Source organism: Colossoma macropomum, unplaced genomic scaffold (assembly GCF_904425465.1).
Source record: "Colossoma macropomum unplaced genomic scaffold, Colossoma_macropomum, whole genome shotgun sequence".
NCBI classification, from domain to species: Eukaryota; Metazoa; Chordata; class Actinopteri; order Characiformes; family Serrasalmidae; genus Colossoma; species Colossoma macropomum.
The window spans coordinates 1,807,466-1,832,069 of NW_023494787.1; the positions used below are offsets into that span (position 1 = coordinate 1,807,466).

The 24,604-nt window shown below is 43.3% G+C and overlaps 1 protein-coding gene across 2 annotated transcripts in view; it reads right to left on the reverse strand.

Annotated features, from left to right (window-relative positions):
- The window catches only part of jupb (junction plakoglobin b), a 123,623-nt gene extending 99,641 nt beyond the window's left edge, over nucleotides 1-23,982 (reverse strand). Inside the window, exon 1 of one of the 2 annotated variants that reach the window (XM_036565800.1) lies at nucleotides 23,885-23,982. The gene's annotated coding sequence lies outside the window, so the exon portion shown is untranslated. The remainder of the gene's footprint in view (nucleotides 1-23,884) is intronic. The other variant, XM_036565798.1, reaches the window with a different exon arrangement.
- Between the last annotated feature and the right edge of the window lie 622 nt (nucleotides 23,983-24,604).

The following is a 24,604-nucleotide window of genomic DNA, read 5'->3' on the forward strand; positions in this document are numbered from 1 at the left end:
CTTTACTCTATAGACGGAAAGGGAGAAGAAGTCTAGCCATTCCCTCACAACAGCACACAGCAGCTGCACCGTTAGCACAAGTAGCTAGTATACGCCATTTTCATTTAGCACAGGTAGCTAGCATTTAGCCGTTTTCTGTTCACTAATATAATCACTTTAATCCATGTTTATACAGGGAGATTCACTTGAAAGAGGCCCCGAATATTCTAACCCCGTTAGGATGAAGCAATCTGAACCAAAAAAATCCACTACATACCTTGACGTTTGTGTAATCGATTGCATTACGTGCGATGCTGGAAGTGACACATGGAAGTTTCTGCCAGACACATGAAGGGGTACGGGGTATGCACCTGGAAGTTGCAAACGGAGATTAAGCGTCACACCTACCTCATCGCTCCGACGCAGGGGCATCCCAGCCTGTTCGAAGCTCCATATACTGAGGAGCTCATTGCACATTGTTTCGTCCAGATTGTTTCATCCTAGAGAGAGTTAATACAGAATATTCGGGGCCTCTTTCGAGTGAATCTCCCTGTATAACAGCAAGTCAAACAGTGTCAGAAACACCATAATCAAGACTATCAGAGACACTGAACACCTCCACACAGTCCCATCATTTCAACGAGGCAAATACAGAAAAGAGGTGTAAACAGTGTAGTGGGGGTTTTGCTTTTCATTTTGCCTCATATTCTGCATCTCACTATAGAAGAATAATGTCATGTGTGCACTGCACTGCACATTTCTCCCCTGTAGTGGCTGCTTTTCAATAGGGCACCAATTCATCTCTGTAGTTCTAGGCTGCAGTTTGAGTAGCTGGTGTTGTTGTACAACAGTATTGAAGTTCAACAGATGCAACATAAGTCCAGTGTTCATTAGCATTAGCTTGCTTGTAGCATTATTAATATTTCGACTGCTAAACAACCTCATAATTCAGATGATCCAGTGACACTCAGGTGTACTCAGGACAACATGTATCAGCTTTGGAGCACCGTAGATCACCATAAGACATGATTTCAGAGATTTCAGGTAACACTGTTTATTTTCCCCACAGAGAAAACCACAGAGAAGACCCGGAGCTCCTAACATGGGCAGGACGCAGAGCACAGAACGACGCACGACTTTAGAGATCTTTGGGGAGAAACTGGGTCACTTTTAGTTGAACTATGGCTTTAATGGTGTATAATGATGGCTTTAATGGTGTTGGTTCTGTGCTGATGGGTTTTGGGGGGGGGTGCTGAATACCCTGCTGGGGACGATGATGTTTGTTATCTCTCTCTCTGGCGAGGCAGCCGGTTCCTGCTGGGCTGAGAGGACGGCGTTTAGGTCTGTGAGTGAGGCGTGCCAGCAGTGGGCACACTGTTCTACTGACTCTATTATCTGTACTGTATTGTCTGTATTAGACAGTGCTATATTGTCTATACTGTATTGTGTGTACTGTATTGTCTGTATTGTACTGCACTGTGTGGGTGCAGTGGCATTGCCAGCTCTGTGGATTAGAGACGCTCTGGTGAAGCTCATAATGCCAATAGAGCTTCAGCTCAGCTCTGATGGAGAGAGACAGGAAAAGGAGAAGGATGGAGAGAGACAGAGAGGCAGACAGCTGAAAAACAGAGACGGACAAAAACTGACCCTGTATATCAGTTCAGAATTATGCATTCCATATAATCATGTTAGCACAGCAAAGCCAACTTACTGTTCTTCGTTTGATTGTTCTACCCTTTTTTGTACGGTTTTCACAGGTCACAGATTTCCAGCTAGAACCATAAAGCTTTGCTCATATAGCAAATTTCTAGCAACACGTTAGCAACCACCTGGGATACTATAGCAAATTCCCAGCAACACCTTAGCAACCACCTGGGATAACATAGTAGTGGCATAGCAACACGTTAGCAACCACCTGGGATAATATAGCAAATTCCCAGCAACATCTTACCAACTACTTGGGATAACACAGCAACAGTCTGGCAACACCATAGCAATCACCTGGGAAAACATAGCAATGCCCAAGCAACACCTTAGCAACCACCTGAACACCACAGCAATGGACCAGCAACACCTTAGCAACTACCTGGGATTGCATAGCATGGCCAAGCAACTTATTAGCAACCACCTGGGACAACACAGCAACAGCCTAGCAACACCTTAGCAACCACCTGGAATAATTAGCAATGCTACCTGTGCCCCACCATACTGGACCCTCACTACGGCCGTGATGTTGCCCTTCGTACCTCGAGTTAGACCTCCTCTGTGAAATGCTGGGTAGTGGGCTGGTAGACGGAGCGAAGATGCGCTGTGAGCGTGAGATAAACAATTAGTTAATTACAATTTCTCCGGGTGCTGCATAGAGAAAGAGAGAAAGTGAAAGAAGGAGAGAGAGAGAAAGAGAGAAGGGGAGTGAGAGAGGGAGGTTCAGAGAGAGAGAAAGAGAGAGGGGGAGTGAGAGAGGGAGGTTCAGAGAGAGAGGGGGAGTGAGAGAGGGAGGTTCAGAGAGAGACAGAGTGATGTTAATGTGTTCAGACGGCTCCTTCAGCATTATCAGCTACAGCATCAGCTGAAGAGCTCAGTGCAGCAGCTACTGCAGTTCACATCCACGCTTAACCACGATCAGTTCATCATCACACATCACCGCTTTCAAAGCGCTGTGTGTTTATCTGGGTCCTGTACGTGACTGTGATCCAGTAACGTCACACTGAGTCTGCTGTGTGGGGTTCAGAGCAGGAATGAGGTTCTCCTCATAGAACGTCATGATTCAGTAAAGTGTGATTATTACGCCGTTTCTCTCTGACAGTTTCTGACTGAACACAGAGTCAGCAGCTCTGATCGGCCTCTCACACACAGTTTCAGGAAGTTAAGATTCAGCACATCTGACTCCTGAATCTGTCTCTCTTTCTCTCTCTCTCTTTATCTCTCTATTTCACTCAGGCCTCTCTCTCTCTCTCTCTCTCCCTTTGATCTTTGATCATGTATCCCAGCAGACCATGTGCTGCCTTTGTGTCGTCTTTACAGGTTAAGCGCACATAAACGGCCTCGCAGTGACCTCCCTGCTGAAAAATGACCATTAGAACCATTAGAAGGAATAAAAACTGATCATTTTGCTCAATAATGTAAATTGGCTTAATGGTTACCATTAGAGACCACTAGTTTTCTGTAGGAAACCATCAGATGCATCTGTAATCAGAAAACCTGTTAAACCATTAGAGTCCTTTACACTGTGATATCAACCCATCAGGACAAACACAGAACACCATTAGTGACTATTGGACACCAGCAGGAACCAGCAGAGACTTTTAATGGTTTCTATAATTTTTCCCACTGTTGAGCCAAATGGTTCTCAGGGCCGTACTGGGCCATTCCGCACCGGTCCGGATTCTTTTACTCTCTTGGACCGGTTTCGGTTTCTTTTACTATCTGTTGTGCCACAAAATCAGAACCAGGAAACACTGAAGAAAACTACACAAACGAGTGGCTAACTGCTAACAGGCTAATAGCTACACACAAACCACCCACCACAACACACGACTGATTCCGTCTGTCACTCCAGACTCTGACTCTAACTCTCTCTCTCTCTCTCTCTCTCTCTCTCTTTCTCTCTCTCTCTCTCACTTTCTTTCTCTCTCTCTCTCTCTTTCTCTTTATCTCTCTCTCTCTTTCTCTCTCTCTCTCTCTCTCTCGGGATTGATGAGCTGAATGTAGCTTTTAAGTTTAAAATCGATGATTTTGAATATGAAGTGTTTGCAACCTCTGACACAATGAAATGTTTTGGGTGCGGACAAGTGGGGCACTTGAGGCGTTCATGTCCCTTTGGGGCGGGTGATGAAGGCACCTCACAGGCCTCAGCCTCTGCACCTGCTGGTGGTGGTGCAGCCAGCACAGCCGGTGCAGACCCTGGGCCTGAGCCAGAGGCCACCGTGATGAGTGCAGCAGGGGGCAGTGAGACAGGTACCAGAGCTGAGGATGTGGAGGAAACTGTTGCCTCGGGTACTCAGACTCAGGCTGGGGAGGGGGGTGAAGCAGCTGAGTCTGGTCCTGGGGATCCTGAGAGTAGTGGACAGAATGTTGGGCAGGGGAGCTCTGGGTCTCCAAACGAGGCTACTGCTGCAGCTGAGGAGAGTGTTAATTTAATTTTGGAAGGGGAGGGCATGGAGATGGACACTGTGGCTGAGGAGGCCGTTTTCAGAGCACCGTCTGGCAAAAGGAAAATGAAGCGGGCTATAGCGAGTGACAGGAAAGGGAAGGCACGGAGCGAGAAGCACAGAGAGAATACTGGCTCCGGCTCTGCAACACTGGATGACTCCGACAGTGATCAGCCAGATGCTAAAAGTCAGAGGAGCAGGAAGAGTGCATACACCTTTGATAAGATACGGTCTTTTCTTCATAAGACCAAAAACATGAAAGGTGTTGTGGTTGAAGAACACTTTCCTGACCGTAAACTGTTCATAGACTCTGTTCAGGCTTTCATGAGAGGAGATGGTGAAGACAAATTTACTGCACAGGAAATTTACAGGCTAAAGAAAATCGTGCTGAAATTAAAGTTAGAGCTTCAAAACGACAATGATGGTTTTGAATCATCATAGTCTCTCTCTGCTTCTCGGCCCGTTATTGCTCCTGTTGTGCCTTCTTTTTCCTTCTACGAGTGGGATAAGGGTGGGCTCTTTAAACCTAAACGGGGCTCGGGACATTCGGAAAAGAGCCCTGCTGTTTGAACTAATTAAACAGAAAGGTATTGACATCGCACTTGTTCAAGAGACACATAGTGACAGGGCTAATGAGGTTGATTGGAGGGAAGAATGGGAAGGGGAGGTCTCCTTCAGTCACATGAGCTCAACCAGAGGTGGGGTGGCAGTCCTGTTTGCAAGACGCTTTCTGCCGATCTCTTTTGAAGGTGAGCAGGTGGTGGAGGGGAGGTGTATGGTTGCGCGAGCTCAGTTTGAGCATTTTAAGTTCACTATTGTTAACATTTATGCTCCCACGTCTGGAGTAGACAGGGTGGCCTTTCTTAACACTGTTAATACTGCTCTGCAGAACTACAGCCCCAATGACTATCTGTTTATGGGGGGTGACTTTAACTGCACTGAGAATGATGCTGTGGATAGGAACCACACTGAACCTCATGTCACATCTCAGCACGCTCTTCATGAGTCACTGAAGGCTCATGGCTTGTGTGATGTGTGGAGGGTCTTTAATAAGTCCGTCAGACAATATACATGGGCCCATGTGAGAGACAGCTTCATGTCTTTGGCTAGACTGGATCGCTTTTATTGCTTCAAACACCAGCTCAATGTTTTTAAAGGGTGTGTGATTGTGCCTGTCGGTTTTTCTGATCATAGTTTGGTCTTATGCTCCATTTTTATTGCAAATCTTAAACCCAAGAGTGCCTACTGGCATTTTAACACCTCCTTGCTGTGTGACATGAATTTTAAGCAAGTTTTCACTGTTTTTTGGAATAATTTTAGATTGCAGAAGCAACATTTTCATGACCTGCGAGAATGGTGGGATTATGGAAAGGTTGTAATTAAGCAGCTTTACCAGCAGTACACCTTCAATGTCTCTAGGCACATTACTCAGTCCATTAAAGAGCTGGAACGTGAGATTTTAGAGTTACAAGGACTGGTGGACTCCACCGGAGACCAGAGCCACATTCAAGTTCTGAAGTCGAAAACCTCTGCTCTTAATGATCTCTTGGGTGTCAGGGCACAGGGGGCTCTGGTCCGCTCGCAGTTTCAGAGTCTGACGCAGATGGATGCCCCGTCCAAGTTTTTCTTCAGTCTGGAAAGGAGAAATGGTCAAAGCCGCTTTATTCACTCTGTGCACTCTGAGGATGGGCAGGAGCTAACAGAGCCCACAGAGATTCGAAAACGGGCTGTACGCTTCTATGCCGCACTGTACAGAAGTGAATAGAAGGATCATGAGGAACTGGCTGCTGGTTTCTTTGCAGCGTTGCCAAGGGTCACTGAACGCTCTAGTGCAGAACTGGAAAGGCCGCTGGGTGAGCAGGAGCTCCATGCTGCTTTACAGGGCATGGAGGGTGGAACTGCCCCAGGTATAGATGGCCTTCCAGTGGAGTTGTACAAGACCTTTTGGTCAGAGCTGGGTCCAGATCTGTTAGCTGTCCTCAGTGAAAGTCTAGAGGATGGCCTCCTGCCCTTGAGCTGCAGGAGGGCGGTGATCACCCTGTTACCTAAAAAGGGCAACTTACAGGATATTAGGAACTGGCGACCGGTGAGTCTCCTGTGCACAGACCTCAAAATTTTCTCCAAAGCCTTGGCTAACAGACTGAGGGACGTGATGGGGCAGGTAATCCATCACGACCAGACCTACTGTGTGCCTGGCAGGTCCATCAGAGATAATATTTGTTTACTTATGGATGTTTTAGAGGTTTCCAGAACTCTGATGCTTGACTTTGGTCTCATTTCCATTGACCAAGAAAAAGCGTTTGATCGAGTGGAGCATCAGTATTTATGGCAGACTCTTATGGCGTTGGGTTTTGGTCCAACTTTTATTAGTATGATAAGAGTACTGTACCAGGACATTGAAAGTGTGCTGAAAATTAATGGTGGGCTGAGTGCTCCTTTTAAGGCTTGTCGGGGTATACGTCAAGGCTGTGCCTTGTCCCGTATGCTATACTCCCTTGCCATTGAACCATTGCTGAACAAGCTCCGCTCCAAAATTGAGGGTGTTGTGTTAGGACAGGAGGGCCACAAGCATCATCAGCTATCAGCTTACGCTGATGATATTATGGTAATGATAAAGGGGCAGGCAGACATTGATGAACTTGCTTCTATTGTCCAGGATTTTGGAGCTATTTCAGCTGCAAGGGTGAACTGGGCTAAGAGTGAGGCTCTTGAAGTAGGGCAGTGGACAGGGGGGTTACCTGCATTACCTGCTGGCCTGGGTTGGAAAATAGGGGGGATAAAGTACCTTGGGGTATTTCTTGGGGATGAAACTGCACTACAGAAAAACTGGGATGGTGTAGTGGAGAAAATGAAAGGCCGGCTAGCAAAGTGGAAATGGATCCATGGACAGATGTCTTTTAGGGGGAGGGTGCTTGTAATAAACAATCTGGTTGCATCGATGCTGTGGCACAAACTATCGTGTGTGGATCCTCCTGTTGGTCTACTGTCTCGAATGCAAGCGATCCTGGTGGACTTCTTCTGGGACAGACTTCACTGGGTCCCACAAGGGGTGCTTTTCCTTCCCAGGGCAGAAGGAGGACAAGGCCTGGTGCACCTCGCAAGCAGGCTAGCAACTTTCCGTCTGCAGTTCTTTCAAAAATCCCTGACAGGCCCTGCTGACGTAGTGTGGAGAGAGGTGGCCTGCACCATCCTACGCAAAGTTGATGGACTGGGATTGGATACTGCTCTGTTTTTAATGGACTATAAACAACTGAACCTTGGTGGATTACCCCTTTTTTATCGTGGACTTTTTAAAATATGGGGACTTTTTAAGACCTATAGACTGGAAAAAACCACCTCACTTTACTGGCTGCTGGAAGAGCCCTTAATTAAAGGAGCTCGGCTGGACGTGTCCAGCAGTGCTGTACCGGGCCTCACTCGGATGCTCTGTGCTTCAGGGACAGTAACGCTACGAAACTTAGTAGACGTGTCAGGACAAGGCTTGGGTGATGTCCAGGCAGTTGCCTCTCTGTTAGGACAAAAGTCCTTGCGTCATACCAAGGCCTTCATTGACTTGTGAAAAGGCAAGCTCTCAATGGAGGAACTGTCTTCACTGCAGGACTTTGGAGATGGGAGTGCAGTACCTAATAGGGGAGACCCGTTCCCAAGGACTACACTCTCACCAGACTTGGACAATGTATCGGGCCCTTTGATGGACCTCTCTGGCCTACAGGACTTGAATCTCCACACTGTGTCAGGTCAGGTTTTATATAAATGTTGTGTTAAAGTGTTGAATAAAGCAGTGCTGAGTGACAGGCTTGACACAGTGTGGAGAGCCAAGCTGGGTGTAGGGATGGACAAGCGGCCTGTCTGGAGGGTGCTGTACAAGCCACCACTAACAAAAAGGTCTGGTGATCTCCAATGGAGAATCTTACATGGGATTTTAGCAGTCAATGCTTTTGTCTCTGTAATTAATCAAGATGTGAGTGATCAGTGTGTATTTTGTGGACTCAGGGAAACAATCTTCCACTGTTTTTCAGAATGTCCCAGGCTTGTAGCCCTGTTTAACACACTCGACTGTTTATTTCTGAAGTGTGGGGAGGTTTTTAACTCTTGTGCTTTTATTTTTGGAGTTGGTTACAGTCGAAAAGAACATTTTAAGTGGCAACTGCTTAATTTTATAGTGGGTCAGGCAAAACTGGCGATTTACAACTCTAGGAGGAATAGAATGGAGAACAGGTCTGGTCAGGAGGTTCTACCGTTGTTCATGGCTCTTGTAAAATCAAGACTTCTCTTTGAGTTTGGTTTTTACAGAGCCATGAACAATATGAAGGTGTTTGAGCTGGAATGGTGCCACAGTGATATTCTGTGTAGTGTAGAGGAAGGGGAGCTGATCCTCGCTAGCCCTTGGAGCTGAATCATATACATGGTGTTTTGTTAATGCCTGGAATGTTGCACTAATCTAACTTGCTCTATTTGGGTATCTAAATTGTTAAATAAAAGTTATGGTTTTAAAATAAAAAAAAAATCTCTTTATCTCTCTCTCTCTCTTTATCTCTCTCTCTCTCTTTATCTCTCTCTCTCTCTCTCTCAGACCCTTTAGCTACATTTAGCCGTTTAGCTACGCTAGCATTGGTGTCTCCCAGCAGAGCTCAGCTCAAAGCTCCACAGAACAGGTTTATCTTATCTTTCTGTTACATTGTTATCTTTCTGAGTCTTTATCCTCTAAACAGGTGTGTTTAATCATCGGTTAGCTAGAACCGAGCCCGTACTGCGGTGTGAGGCGCCGTACACTCGCGTTAGCTTAGCCTAGCAGGCTACAGCTTAAAGCTCTACAGAACAGGTCTGATTTCTGCTTCCTGCCACTCCAACACTGATCAGTCCACTTTGCTCTCACTACACTTCTGATATCAGAGCAGTCAGTCTAATCAAACCTGCACTGCGGAGTTTGGATCTCTTTAGCTAAGCTAAGCTAGCTAGGAGAGAAGAGCCGGCTAGCATTAGCTTAGCTAGGAGGCTCCAGTTCCAAACACCAGAGAACTGGTTTAATTTCAGCTTCATTTTCCTCCGACATCAGACGCTCGACTTCGCTTCCTCAGACTCGAGTCATGATCATCTAAACCGTGTCAGTGAAGCTTCTGTTAGTCAGAGTCGATCCGGTTCTGTGGTGAGCAGAGCTGGCAGCATGCTAGCTAAGCTAATGCTGACCAGCTACTCTCTCCTGGTTATGAGCACCGTTTAACGTTTAGAAACTGCTGTTAGATTGAAGCTTCGGCGTTTACTGAGTGGTGGATTTAAAATCGTGCACGGCTTTCATTTCTCTGCGTCTGTCTGAGCGAACTGAGCTGATTAGACTGATCTCAGGTTTGAAATACCGACATGAACATAGAACCAATCAGCAAACAGCAAACGTAGTTACATCATCCCAATAACGGTTCAGTGGCCCTGAGTACAGTTAGCCAACTGTGCTGGAAAAAACGGGCTGAGCCCGGTTTTTAAGCGTTCCGTGTGGAACCGTGTCTGTGTGGAAACGCCACTGGAACCGTTACCCTCCATGCTCAGAACCGTTCGGCCCTGCAGTGGAAAAGAGGCCCATGTCGTAGGGTGTTTTCGCTTTTGTCCTGGATACTTGAGTCCACACTCAGGACCGATTCTGGGCTCGTTTGGAGGGGGGCTCATTATCGCTAGTCCATCCAAGCCTTGGATCAACTGCACAATTCCATCCATCACTTTTCTGCGCACCAGTTTGCGCAGAAAGGTTTCCCTCTGCAGGAGTGCCTTTAAACAAGAAGCTGCTCTCGTATGAGATGGTTTTTAGCCGTAGAGGCCAGCAAGAGACACACACTCTCTCCACAGAGCAGAGCTGGGTGATTAATCAGATTTTATTTTCAATTACGATTTTGGCTTCCAGCAATTATGAGAACAAGATAAATCGATTATTGTGCAGCATTCCATCTCGCAATCGGAGAGTCTCGCTCTCGATTTGTCTTGTGCTGTAAATCGAGCGCACCCCTTTCCTTTACAGCCCCCCCCCCCAAAAGCCCAAACTCACTCTCAGCCAGGCTGCGGCAGGTTTACCTCACCTGGAGAAAAGATTACGGAAAAAGAGTCTTTGGCCAACGAGAAGGATTAAACCAATTCAGCCATTTGTGAACAGTTTGGTCTGTTTGCAGAACATCAACAAACACTATGCGAGATTTGTTGCACCACAACAATCGATCGTCTGAAATTCAAACTGAAATTGTGAATTTTTCTGAGGTTCAGTTAATGCAGGATGTTTCCGAAGCCCATGAGTGACCTCAGTATTGACCAAAACAATTATGATTATGATTTTTGCCGTAATTGAGCAGCCCTACCACAAAGATGAGCTAATTACAGAATCACGATATGTTAAAGCCATATAGAAGTTATGTAGAACCTTTTTAGAAAGATTAGCACCAAAAAGGGTTCTTCTATTCTTATGATGTCAAGCTTGTAACAATAGCAGAACCAATACAGAACCATATACAACACATTCTCCATCAATCTGAAGAACCATTTCACCATGCAGAGAACAATTTAAGCATGTAGATGGTTCTTTGAGTGTTTATTGCTCTATATAGAACCACTGTCTTTACTAAGGAACCCTTTAAGAAACGTCTTTTTAGGAGTGTATAAAACCCTGCTGGAATCTAATCTGTAGAGTAAGCAACTCAGAGCTGTTAAACACAGAACACATTAAAAATTCATCAGAATACAGAGCAGCGAACAGCTCAGCTCGCACTGACACCGATCACCAGCACAAACACACAAACAGGGCCTGTGATTCACTACAGACTGCGAAACATTACAGAACTGATCAAACATGTAATCTGTAATATTAGAGTCTGAACACCGAAGGTGCAGCTCGCTGAGCGCTGCACACCATTAAAACTGAACGAAACCATAATGAAAATGGATTTTATTAATGGTAATAATTATGAATCATTACACAGCGATAAGGACTGAAAGCGCACAGTCGTCCTTGAGCGGAGAGACAGTCTTAGCAGCCAGACAGATCAGACTTTACTCCTCCGGGTTAATTACCTGACGAGTCTGAAGATTCTCTAGTTTTAACACTGGAGCTACGAGGCTAATGCAGCTAACAGGTAATGGAAGCTTGTGTACACCAGTTAGTGTGGTGCAAACCAGGGCTGCTCGATTATGGCAAAAATCGTATCGCTGTTGTCGGAAGAAAACCTCGTATCTCCAAAACGGTAACTTTACAGGAGAAGGAAAAAACATGCTTTACTTTTAATGTGAGTCAATGGAACCAGACGTTTTTCCAAGTCATTTTGGGCCGTTTCCTTTGGTCCATTCATCATGAAATTAACACACAATGTAAAGGGAAACGGGCATTTTCAAAATATGTCAAAATCTAAAAAACAACAAAAACGGAGGTACGAGGTTGTCTTCCAACAGCAGCGATAATCAGGATTATTTTGGACAATACTGAATTCACAGTTACTCCACACAATCACTCACAGCGGATTTCCTAAAACTTTAAATACAAGTCAACTGAAAAATATTCAAAATATATAAATAAATAAATAAATAAATCATATATTATATATAAATATATACACATTTAAATAAATAATATGAAAATAATACATACATGAAAATAATACATAAGTTAGATGAGTTGGGGCTTTTATGGAGGGGTGAAAGCTCAGCACTGCAAAGCAAAGATTTATAACACAAGAAAAAATGAGATCATCACTGCAGCTCAATAATCGATTATTCTCGACTTTCATTTTTTTCATAATCGCTGGAAAATCATAATTAAAAATAAAAGTTGATCGCCCAGCTCTACACTCTTAAAAAATCTGGTTCTTGAAGGGATATTTAGTAAAAACAGTGGTTCTAAATGGATCCATGAACACAGAAGAACTATCTGCATGCTGTAACGGTTCTTTGCATGGTGAAATGGTTCTTCAGACTGATGGAGAATGTGTTCTATACAGCACAACATTGTATACAAGCTCATCATTGTAACAATAGAGGAACCCTTTTGGGAGCTGTATAGAACCAATTCTCCATCAAACCGAAGAACAATTTCACCATGACAAGAATCATTAAAGCATGCAGATGGTTCTTTGAGTGTTCATGGTTCTGTCACGCCTCATCTGATTGATCTCACCCATATGGAAAAAACATATATGGACGTGTATTTTTATATATTTGAAATACATTCCAAACACTAAAATGTATTTCAGAATATTTTGCCATATTAAACAAATATATTTAAAACACATTTATTTTAAAATGTATGTGGAAATATTACACACAGACAGAAATAACTGTGTGTAAATGTGTTTATCAGATACATTAGTAAATGTATGAAAATATCCAGAATCCTGTCTGATGCTCTTCACTGTCTGATACCTTTAGAAATGAATTTGTGTTCCAGTATCTTCATTTTAAATCTGATCAGATGATCCTTTATCAGGACAGAAGCGAGTGTTGTGGGTATTGATACTCTGTGAAAATGCAGTTATGATCTGATATCTTGTTTATGTGAGATACATTGTGTGTGAGAGTCTGACTGCAGACGTACATGGTTAATGTAAAGAACAGTGCAGATCACAGTCAGTACGTTTAGTTACTAATACTAATAAACTCATTTTAAATATATATTTAACAGATACATTTTGGCCATTTTCATACAGTGCAAAAATATATTTGATAAATAAATTTGGAATTTGAATTTTTTCCCCTATGGGCGTCGGTGGTGAGGTGGGGGAGGCTGTGATTGGCTGATCTGTGGCAGCGTCTGAACTGGAGTGGGAGGTTTATGACAGCCGAGAAGGAGCTATGAGTTCACCATCATTCAGCCTGTCACTGCGTACACAATCAAACTGGGTCAGCCATCAGACACACACACACACACACACACACACACACATACATACATACATACACACACACACACACACATACACATACACATACATACACGCACACACACACACATACATACATACACACACACACACACACACACATACACATACACACACACAGTACGTTACACTCTGACAACAACACTGTAACTGCTGCGATAGAGATAAAATATTAATATCTATGTTCGGTAATAATGTCTCATATGGATGTGAAATGTAGAGATGGACTGATCAGTGCTTTTGGGGCCAATATTGATCACCAATCGCCTTTCAGCACGATCGGCCGATAGCCAATAGCCGATACCGATCGAAGGCGGGGCTGGATGCCTCATTCAAAGGAGCAGAATATGATTCTGGAGAGTGACTGCTGATATTTGAACTCAACAGCAAAACAAACAGTGCTCCCTCAGAAGCTCCGCCCCCAAATTCATGGATGTGCATTGCCAAGTTTGGTGCTAATGCTAATGTGTCTCATACCTCTCTCTGCTGCCTTACACTCAGTTTATAAGCTTATTGTAAGATTATTTAACTTATTTTTAGACATTTTTACTTGTTTTCAGTGATTTTATTAAACAAAATGATCTGTTTGTTTATTCCAAGCACATTTCTTACAGCAAGCAAAGTTATCTGCCATTACAGTGAGGTCATTTTACCGGATAAACTTATTTAAAACTATTTTATCGGTAACATTTTCTCTTCCAAAGTAAGGAGAGTAACTTTAGCCATCTTTTACCTGTAGTTACGTTCGTGTGGAGCTGAAATGCAGTCCCAAAGATGGTGGGCAAAACAGAGAACACGAACGTGACTGAAACCCTCGGATAGACAAGATTTAAGACCATTTTTCTTGCCAAAAGACCATTTATTGCAGTGTAAGCGTGCAAACACAGCGGAGAGAGGGGTGAGACACATAAGCATTGGCATCAAACTGGACTGTACAGTGAACAGAGCTCTGGAGTCGAGCTGCATTGTGGGGAACTCAGAGTCTACGCTGGTTTTCTCTTCGGGAAAATCGATGTCAATGTTCCACAGCTGATACAGTTTTCTGCACAGATGCTTTTCCCTCTGAATTATGAGGTCATTAACTAATCAGAACTCTGTGTGTAGCGCAGGCTGGAGAAGAGCTGCTCAGTGACGGCAACAATGAAGAGTCTGAACAGGCCTTGACTGAACACCTCCAACACCGGCAGCCTCCGCAGCACAGAGCAGCATTCAAACACAGCCTGTAAATCAGAGCATCTCTCACACCGTACGGTCAGTCCAGAGGGTCCAGACCCCGCACTGTAACACTGTGGACACGCAGACTCAACTAATCCATCAACAGCACAAATAAGAAGAACGCTGATGAGAACAGGAGATGCTGGATATGAGCTTGTCTGTGTTGTATAACAGTTTGGCTGCTGACCACATGTCCCTGCAAAACACATGTTCAAACACAACCACCAGATAAATACACTCAGCTCCAAACGTCTGAGTCTGGAACCAGCCGGCGCTCCGTTCTGCTCAGCACTGAGTCTGGAACCAGACGGTGGTCCATTCTGCTCAGCACTGACACAGTCTGAATGCTTCAGTCCTAACATGATGAATCCGCTGTGAAGAACGCGGAACATTAACATTAACATAAAACTAAATTGACTTTAATTGAATCTAATCTTTCTAAAGAGCTGTAATCTAACCCTCTTGTCGTGGTCAAATCTGAGATTTCATGGGGCGCCGAATCATGAATTGAGTCATGGTGAAAACTAAAATGACATGAGACAATAATTTATGTTCTAAAGAATCGCTATGTAATCGATTTGAGTGGTGATGATACGTAAGATTTCATGAGGCATTAAATAACTTCCCAAAGATTCGCCATCAAACCAAATTGTGGAGAAATGTGAGACTTCATGGGGCACTGAATCACTTCCTAAAAAAAATTGTGATCTTAATGAACCGAGTCATGGTGAAATTTAAAATTTTATGAGGCACTGAAACACTGAATCAAACTGAGTCACAATGAAACATGAGATTTCATTAGGAATTGAATAACGTCCTCAAGATTCACCATCAAACTAAATTAAACTGTATTTAATCATTTTCTAAAGAACTGGAATTTAATTCTGTTGCTGTGGGGGCACTGAGTCGTTTCCTAAAAAACGTGATCTTACTAAACTGAGTCATGGTAAAATCTAAAGTTTTATAAGGCTCTGAATCACTGAATCAAACTGAGTCACAACGAAACATAAGATTTCATGAGGCATTGAATAATTTCCCAAAGATAGACTGAACTGTGGAGAAATCTGAGGAGCTGAATCATTTTCTAAAGAATTATAATCAAATTCTGTTGTTGTGGTGAAATCAGAGACTTCATTGGGCACTGAATCACTGAATCAACTGAATCATAATGAATTATGAGATTAAATGTGGCACTGAAATATAAAAATTGTATAAATGGCTATGGAATTGAAGAGTCATGATGAAATGTGAGATGTCATGAGGCATTAAACAACCTCCTAAAGATTCACAATCAAAATAAAACCAAATTAAATTGATTTGTGGTGCAGTGTGAGATGTTATGAGGCACTGAAGCACAATCTAAAGAACCACAATCAGGCTGAATCAAATCGAGGTGAAATATAGTATTTTATGATGAAATGAATCGTAACGTAATCAAAGGTCTGAGGTTAAACTCCTACTTCTCCTACTTTGTCAGAACACACACACACACACACACACACACACACACACACACACACACACACTCTCATGCTTTCTGTCACAGGTGTGTCCTAAAGCTGATCCTGCCGCCTGTTTTACCTACAACAGTCTCATTATTGAGCAGTGGAATCAAAGCAGTGGAGGCGAGAGCTGACAGCTTTACTGCCGCGTTTTCAGAGCAGAATAATTCAGCTTTCTCTGCCTTTGGGCCTAAACAGGAACGCCTGCTCCGTCTGCAGTGAGTGATAAGCCATGCAGGTGTGTACGCAGCATCTTAAACAGGCTTTAGCTAAAGGCCTGTCAGCCTGTACGCAGATGAGGCTAAGCTAATCCTTCCCATATTTAAATATTATAATAAAAACATACAGACAAGAAATTATTCAGAGACTATGACTGAAACTACACCCTATTCACTATACAGTGCACTATTCTGTCTAAAACTACACCCTATTCACTATACAGTGCACTATTCTGTCTAAAACTACACCCTGTTCACTATACAGTGCACTATTCTGTCTAAAACTACACCCTATTCACTATATAGTGCACTATTCTGTCTAAAACTACACCCTATTCACTATACAGTGCACTATTCTGTCTAAAACTACAACCTGTTCACTATACAGTGCACTATTCTGTCTAAAACTACACCCTATTCACTATACAGTGCACTATTCTGTCTAAAACTACACCCTGTTCACTATACAGTGCACTATTCTGTCTAAAACTACACCCTATTCACTATATAGTGCACTATTCTGTCTAAAACTACACCCTGTTCACTATACAGTGCACTATTCTGTCTAAAACTACACCCTATTCACTATACAGTGCACTATTCTGTCTAAAACTACACCCTGTTCACTATACAGTGCACTATTCTGTCTAAAACTACACCCTATTCACTATATAGTGCACTATTCTGTCTAAAACTACACCCTATTCACTATACAGTGCACTATTCTGTCTAAAACTACAACCTGTTCACTATACAGTGCACTATTCTGTCTAAAACTACAACCTGTTCACTATATACAGCACTATTCTGTCTAAAACTACACCCTGTTCACTATACAGTGCACTATTCTGTCTAAAACTACAACCTGTTCACTATACAGTGCACTATTCTGTCTAAAACTACACTCTATACTGAATAGGTTGTAGTTTTATACAGAATAGTGCACCATATAGTGAATAGAGTGCACTATCCTGTCTAGAAATACACACTGTTCACTATATAGTGCACTATTTCATCTAAAAATACACCCTATTCACTATATAGTGCACAATTCTGTCTAAAACTATACCCTGTTCACTTGTTAGGAGCCCCATTTTCTCTGTAGCTTTTAATCCTTTTTTAAACTCTTGTTTTTTCACTTCCTTTTCTTTGATTTTCTCCTTCTTATGTAAGTGGGTTATCTTATATCTAATCTCACAGAAACCTCCTAAAAATGAATAATTTGTACTTATTGGCTGTTTAAAGTGGAAATTAAATAAATGAAGGGGGTTCTCTGACTTTTATGCAGTGCTGTGTGATGTGGAGCAGTGTGTGTGTGTGTGTATGTGTGTGTGTGTGTATGTGTGTGTGTGTGTGTGTGTGTGTGTGTGAGTGTGTGTGTGTGAGTGTATGTGTGTGTGTGTGTGTGTGTGTGAGTGTATGTGAGAGCAGCAGTGCTGTGAGCTGTAGGAGTGTGTGAGGTGTAGTGACAGTGTTATATAAGCACCTCTATCTGACACAGAACACACTGCAGTGAATATGTCACAGATTCTGAGTCGTCTTATCACAGCACTGCGTTATACCTGAGTCACAGAAGGTTTCAGAAGGGGAACTCCAACGATTTTTCAAAATTCCCCAATAATCCAGTATGTGAGATGTAAACAGAGAGATTCAGAGCGGTTTGGTGTGAAATGCTTCAGATCTCTTTACAGTGGTGCTGATAGGAACCAGGGGTCGCCATGACTACAGCACAAATATAGACATTTTATTTACTATCCAGAACCACCAGTGAACCTACACGAGTCTTCTGAGTTTATATGGAATGTTGATGATGGAAAATAGTGGGAAATCTGAAATAATAAGTTTTCTTTGGGGACTATTTTGCCTCACAGTGCCCTGCATGTATCCCTCCACCATGAATGGAGTTTAAGTTCTCTAAACTATCATAAAACAGTGTCTCAGTCATCAGGCAGTGAATTCATAACCATTTCATGTAGGAACTTTCTGTGAGGGAGCTTTTAGAGGGGGACATCTGGTTCCTATCACCACCACTGTGAACAGTTCTGACTCGATAAGTTTCTCTAGAACGGAGCGTTTCACATGAATGAAAGCGTTTTTTTATGTTTTACATCTGTTTACATATACAGGGTGATTCAAAAGGGTTCATTCAATTTCAAAGCGCCATATTTCTCCAACCGTGAGGCGCCTAGAAACCAATCACAATCCAACTGAAAGTGGGGGGTCATAGAGTTTCTGACTGGCTCCCTTCAGTCTGAGAGGAGATGAGACCCCTGAGCAGAAAGCGTTCTGCGTTCTCCACTTCAATAAGAGTGAATCAGTCATAACTGTGCAGGGTGATTTTCATCAGCAGTGAAGCTCCAACAGCTCAGAGTGTTCGGCGTTGGTTCCACAACACTGGATGATCTCCGAAATCGCACTGAAAGAGCCGTGAGTGCAGCGACACCCGACACGCTCAATCCAGTATGGGATGAATCTGACTATGGAGTTGATGTTGTCTGTACAGCTGGAGGAGGTTCAGACTGAGACCTTGTACAGTTACATAATAAACTTGGAGTGAGTTTCTGAAAAACCTCTGTTTGGAGGGTCATGTAGCCCCAACACCCCACACCTCTATCTCAACAAGAATCAGGACACCCTACCCCTAGACAAGAACACACAAAAAGGAGGGGTAGGGCTGAGTGGTAGGGGTGAGGGGTGAAATGGGACTGGGCCCATATCTTGGGTGAGCATTTAACAGTGCACATGTGAATCTAGGAATAATTTTTCTATTGTTTTGTTAGAGGTCAGTAGTCCCGTAAAACCACAGGACTACATTTAATGAAAAGTGATAAAGCTCTTTATATATTCATATGTTTTGATGTATTTAAAACATATAAATGTTCACAAAACATGTGGACTGAAGGACATTTCAGACACGGTCATGCACAGAGTTAGAGTCGGGGTAACAAACAAAACCAGTACCACAGCACTATCTATTATAGCCTTTAATGCCTTATTGATTTGCACATATTGTCTTGTCCTTGATTGTTTGCTGTATTGTTTGCTGTTGCAGCGCTGCACTCGATACAAACAGCATCAGTGCTGTCGCACGACAGTACAGAATCACGATTAACGTCACTGTTCGAGTACACAGCACACATTTTCCCACTGAAATCAGGAGAGTACAGTCAGCCTGAGCTGTGTATCTGAAATATCTGTAATAACTGTAATAACTGTGGACTCATAACTCAGAGCCAAACATCATAAAAAGCCTACCAGCTCCGTCAGAGCTGCGGTCGCTCTGCTTCACAGCGCTTTATGCTGATCGCTTCACTTCCCAGAGGAATTTATCCACACTGTAATATCTGCTGACTTAGATGCTGGGGATCAATCAAACAGCCCAGTTTTCCAGACGCCATGGCAACGATTTCTCATTTCTGCATACGGGACGTCTACACACTGGGATAACAATCACACCGACACCGTCACCAACACCCACCAAAATCAGCCCCTCTAAACTGGAGAGATAAGAGCTGTTCTGAATGAGAAATTCCTTTTTAAAACCCACCTACGCAGTTTTACACCACTGTTCTCTTATCTGGGGTTTGTTCTTAGGTAAGAACAGAATCTACACACTCAAGAGCACAAAGGAGAGAACAGTTCTGCGCTTTAAGAACACGTCATGAACCTGACGTAGACCTTTTCTTAGGACCTTTCTCAAAAAACACATTTAAGAACAAACTTAGGAGGATGTTGGTGAATGAGGACCAGTGTTATTTCTGTAAGAGTTCTCAAAATCACCCTTAAAAACAACATTTCACACCTAACCATTCTAACTCTGTCTGTTACTGCAGTTCAGTGTGTTTCCAGCAGGTGGCAACAGTGTGAACAGCTGCAGCGCGGTGTATATTACTATTGACTCTGTGATTGTGTCCCTCTCCTTCAAATACAGCTTTTATGAGATTTGTAGACGATAAAGTTGTTTTAGTTTTAGTGTGTTTTTCTTAGTTGCTTTTATTTTTGTTATTGAGTTTTTTTTTTTATTCACCTTTTTTCAGTATGGAAAGCAGCAGCGACATGCAGGCCGAGATGAGCTCAGAGAGTGGAGAACTTTAAGAAGTTTCTTCTAAATGACACTTGGTGAATGAAGGCCTGTGAGTATTATAAACCTGTGAAACTCTGTTCAGCAGTGCGGCTGTAGAGTCACACAGAGAACAGAGAGTTCAACACTTTTTAGTAGGTTAACTTTCAGTAATTTAATTAGCTTAGCAGCAGGTTGACACTGTGTTTTACTACATTTGGATGATTTGTATTGATAAAGAAACTAAAAAAATAATGTTTATTAAGCTATAAAAATCTGAATTCTTACTGTGATGTGTGTTTTTCTTACAAACACATATATATAACACATTCCAAAAAAGTTGGGACGGGGCAACAAAAGGCTGGTAAAGTTGTGTAACGCTAAAAAACACCTGGTGGTTAATTGGCAACAGGTCAGTAACATGATTGGGTATAATGAGAGGATCCTAGAAAGGCTGGGTTTTCAGAAGTGAAGATGAGGAGGGGTTCACCACTCTGTGAAAGACTGCACCATCAAATAGTGCAACAATTCAATAACAACGTTTCTCAACGTAAAACGGTAAAGAAGTTTTGCTTTTCATCATCTACGGTACATAATCTCATTAAAAGACTCAGAGAATCTGGAGAAATCTCTGTATGTAAGGGACGAGGCCAAAAACCAGTATCTGCTGGCCGTGATCTTTGGGCCCTCAGACAGCACTGCATTAAAAACAGACATGATTCTGTAGTGGAAATCACTGCATGGGCTCAGAAACACTTCTGAAAACCACTGTCTGTGAACACAGTTCATCACTGCATCCACAAATGCAAGTTAAAACTCAAAAATGCAAAGAAGAAACTGTACAAACAAATAAACAGGATACAGAAACACTGCCACCTTCTCTGGGCCTGAGCTCATTTAAAATGGACTGAGGGGAAGTGGAAAAGTGTCCTGTGGTCTGACGAATCAACATCTGAAATTCTTTTTGGAAATCATGGACACTGTGTCCTCCAGGCTAAAGACCACTCAGCTTGTTATCAGTGCACAGTTCAAAAGCCAGTATTCATGATGGTATAGGGGGGCATTAGTGCACATGGCATGGGTGACGTGCTCATCTGTGAAGGCACCATTAATGCTGGATGATATATACATGTTTTGGCAACATATGCTGCCATCCAGACGACGTCTTTTTCAGGGAAGGCCTTGATTATTTCAGCAAGACGATGTCAAACCACATTCTGCATGTATTACAGCAGCATTGCTCCGTATTAAAAGAGTCTGGGTGCTAAACTGACCTGCCTGCAGTCCAAATCTGTCACCACTGAAAACATTTGGCGCATTATGAAATAAAAAATCTGACAAAGGAGCCCCTGAACTGATCAACAGCTGAAATCCTGTATCAAACAAGAACAGGAAAACATTTCACTTTCTAAACTACAGCAGTGTCTCCTCAGTTCACAAACGCTTACAGAGAGTTGTTAAAGAAGAGGTAGTACCACAGCGGTAAACAGGCCCCCGTCCCAACTTTTTTGGAACGTGTTGTTGGCATCAAATTCAAAATGCGCACATATTTTTGAAAAAACAATAACATTTCTGTTTCAACATTTGATATGTTGTCTTTGTAGTATTTTCCTTTAAACATATGGTTTACATGATTTGCATATCATTGCATCCTATTTTTTATTTCTGCACAGCGTCCCAACTTTTTTGGAAATGGGATTGTATGTATGTACACATTGGCTCAGTGTATATAATAATAATGCACAATTTCCGTTTAACATACTAGAAAAAAAATATATATAAAATGTCCCTTAACTTCGCACAGGCCACATTTTACACGTTAAATTCAGTAAATAAACAGTAGTTGTGCATTAAAATGTGCAGAATTGTGTCTCTGTAGAGGACGTGTTATTATATTTATATTATAAGCAGAAAAAATACTTATATATTTATAAGCCATTAATAATGATTCTGAAATCAAGACTGAAACCGCGATACAAACGTCCACTGCCTCATGTCATGGTTCTGTCTTCCAGATACCCCCCTGACCCCGCCCAATCCACAACCCATGGCCACCCCATTCTTATTTGTCAATATTTCTTTTTGTTGTTGTTGTTTACTTAGACTGGTCCAAAGAGAAATTAATTAATTAATTAATTTATTTATTTATTTGTTTGTTTTTGCTTACTTAGTTTATGTGAAGTTAATCTGCCACGTTCTTTACTGTTCCAAACTGTTGGTGATTTAATAAAACCCAAACATTTTTCTTACTCACACTGAACCACACCCCACAAAATAAACGAGGTAGAAACTGAACCGTGGACTTGGAGAATCGTTACAGCCCTGCACTCTAAAAAGATACATATATAGAGCCATGAACACTCAAAGAACCCTTTGCATGATTAAGTGGTTCTCTGCATGGTGAAATGGTTCTTCAGACTGGTGGAGAATGTGCTGCAGACGGTTCTTCTATTGTTACGATGTCAAGCTTATAAAAATAGCAGATCCCTTTTTGGTGCTATATAGAACCATATAGAACACGTTCTCCATCAATCTGAAGAACCATTTCACCATGCAGAGAACCATGTAATCTTGCAAGGGTTCTCTGAGTGTTCAAGGTTCTATGTAGAACCATTTTCTTTACTAAAGAATCCATGAACAACCATCATATTAAAGTATGTGTATTATATATATATGCGTGTATATATATATATATATTCGGGCCCACTTTGTATGTACACATGCATTATAAACCTTTTTTAATCTGTACTGTATATTTATGCCATTACAGTTTAATTTTTAGCTCATATAATTGCTATATATATATATATATTTACAATATACACTGTCACAGGCGTGTAGAAAGCGTTACTGACGCCTGATGTGAGGAGAAATACAGCATTTACCTTCAGGGTTTACCTTATGTTCTCTATATGAATGTGTCATGACCAAACATAGCTAATACACTTACATAATTCACACAGAATATCAATAAATATGACAGTTGACTCTGTTTCTGTGTAAATATCTGAGCATATTTGGGGTCTGAGCGAGGGGGACAAACCCAGTGGGCTTTTTAACTGGACTCATGGTGTTTCTGTGAGGAACGATGGAGCCTGGATGGTGGACACTGAGCCGCTTCTCACCACAGAGCATGCAAACCTTTCTAGAAAGCATCTCCAGACCGAGAAGGAGGCATCTGCCCAACCGTGAAGAGGCAGCAAGAGTGACCACATGACAACTCGCATTCATCCTCTGCGTCCCCACCGCACACACTGCCGTCCATGCCTTCCTGACCATCATGCTCATCCGCTCGGACAGTGCAGTCACAGTGCGTTGTCACAGTTCAGGATGCAGTTATGTAAGTGTTTTGCTTCTGAAGCATGTCCTGATGTTCTCCAGGTGTTCTCCATGTGTTCTCCTGCAGCGGATCCGCACCCAAAACGCCAGCCCCCTCACTTTCCCCCAAACCCAGAGACGGAGAGGCGACCAGGCTGAGTTGCTTTGGGGTGACACGAGCAGCACGACCGAGCTCTCAACTCTGAGCATCTACAGCGCAGCGTCTGCACCAAAATAACACTATCTAGAACCTGGAACCGAGCTAGGAATGCCATCAAGAACGTCAACGACTCGCACAGACTGCAATTAGACTGAGGTTACCTGCTCATTAGCCGGCTTCGTATTCCAGTTTCCCGTTCCACCTTAAACGGCGCAGCAGTTACATTCTGGCGCCCTCACAGGCTGTGCCGCTTAAGGTGGAACGGACAGCTCGAATACGGAGCTATTCTCAGTGAAACACCAGTCTGGGACAGAAACACAGCCGCGTGAGCTCCTCCACCGGGCCGCGGCGATCGCTTCGCTTCCACCGCCTCCTTACCTCTCACAGTGCCGGCACCGCCGATCTCCGAGCGCAGAGCTTCTCTCCAATCCTCCAGCTGCTCCTCCTGCTCCTCCAGCGCTCAGAAACGAAGAGCAGCAGCAGCAGCGGCGGCGCTCAGGCCCCGCCCACTCCAGGCAGCCCGGCAAGGGGGCGGGGTTAGACAACAGTGTACACCAATCGCAGCCAGCGCGAGCTAGAGGGCAGGGCCTCAACCCTTCTTCCACCCATTACAGACAGAAAGGGGCGTGGTCCAATGCCAAGCTCCACTAATAGTGACCAGAGCAAGCTACAGGGTGTGGGCGAATGCCATCCTGCACCAGTCACAGACAGGATGACATGGGGGCGTGGCCTGACAGTAGGAAGCGAAGGGCGTGGACTAATAGCTGGAGTTAGATGAGGGCGTGGCTTACCACTAAACTCCACCAGTCACAGCTAGCTAGATAGGGGTGTGGCCAAACACAAAATTCCACCAATTACAGATATAGCAAGCTGGGGGCGTGGTCTAACACCAAACTCCCCAGTCAAAGCCAGAGAAAGATGGGGGCGTGGCCTAGCACCAAACTCCACCAGTCAAAGCCAGAGTGAACTGGGGTATGGCCTAATGCCAGACTCCTCTAGTCACAGCCAGGGAGAGATGGGGGCGTGGCCTAACACCAAATTCCACCAGTCACAGCCAGAGTGAACTGGGGGCGTGGCCTAACACCAAACTCCACCAGT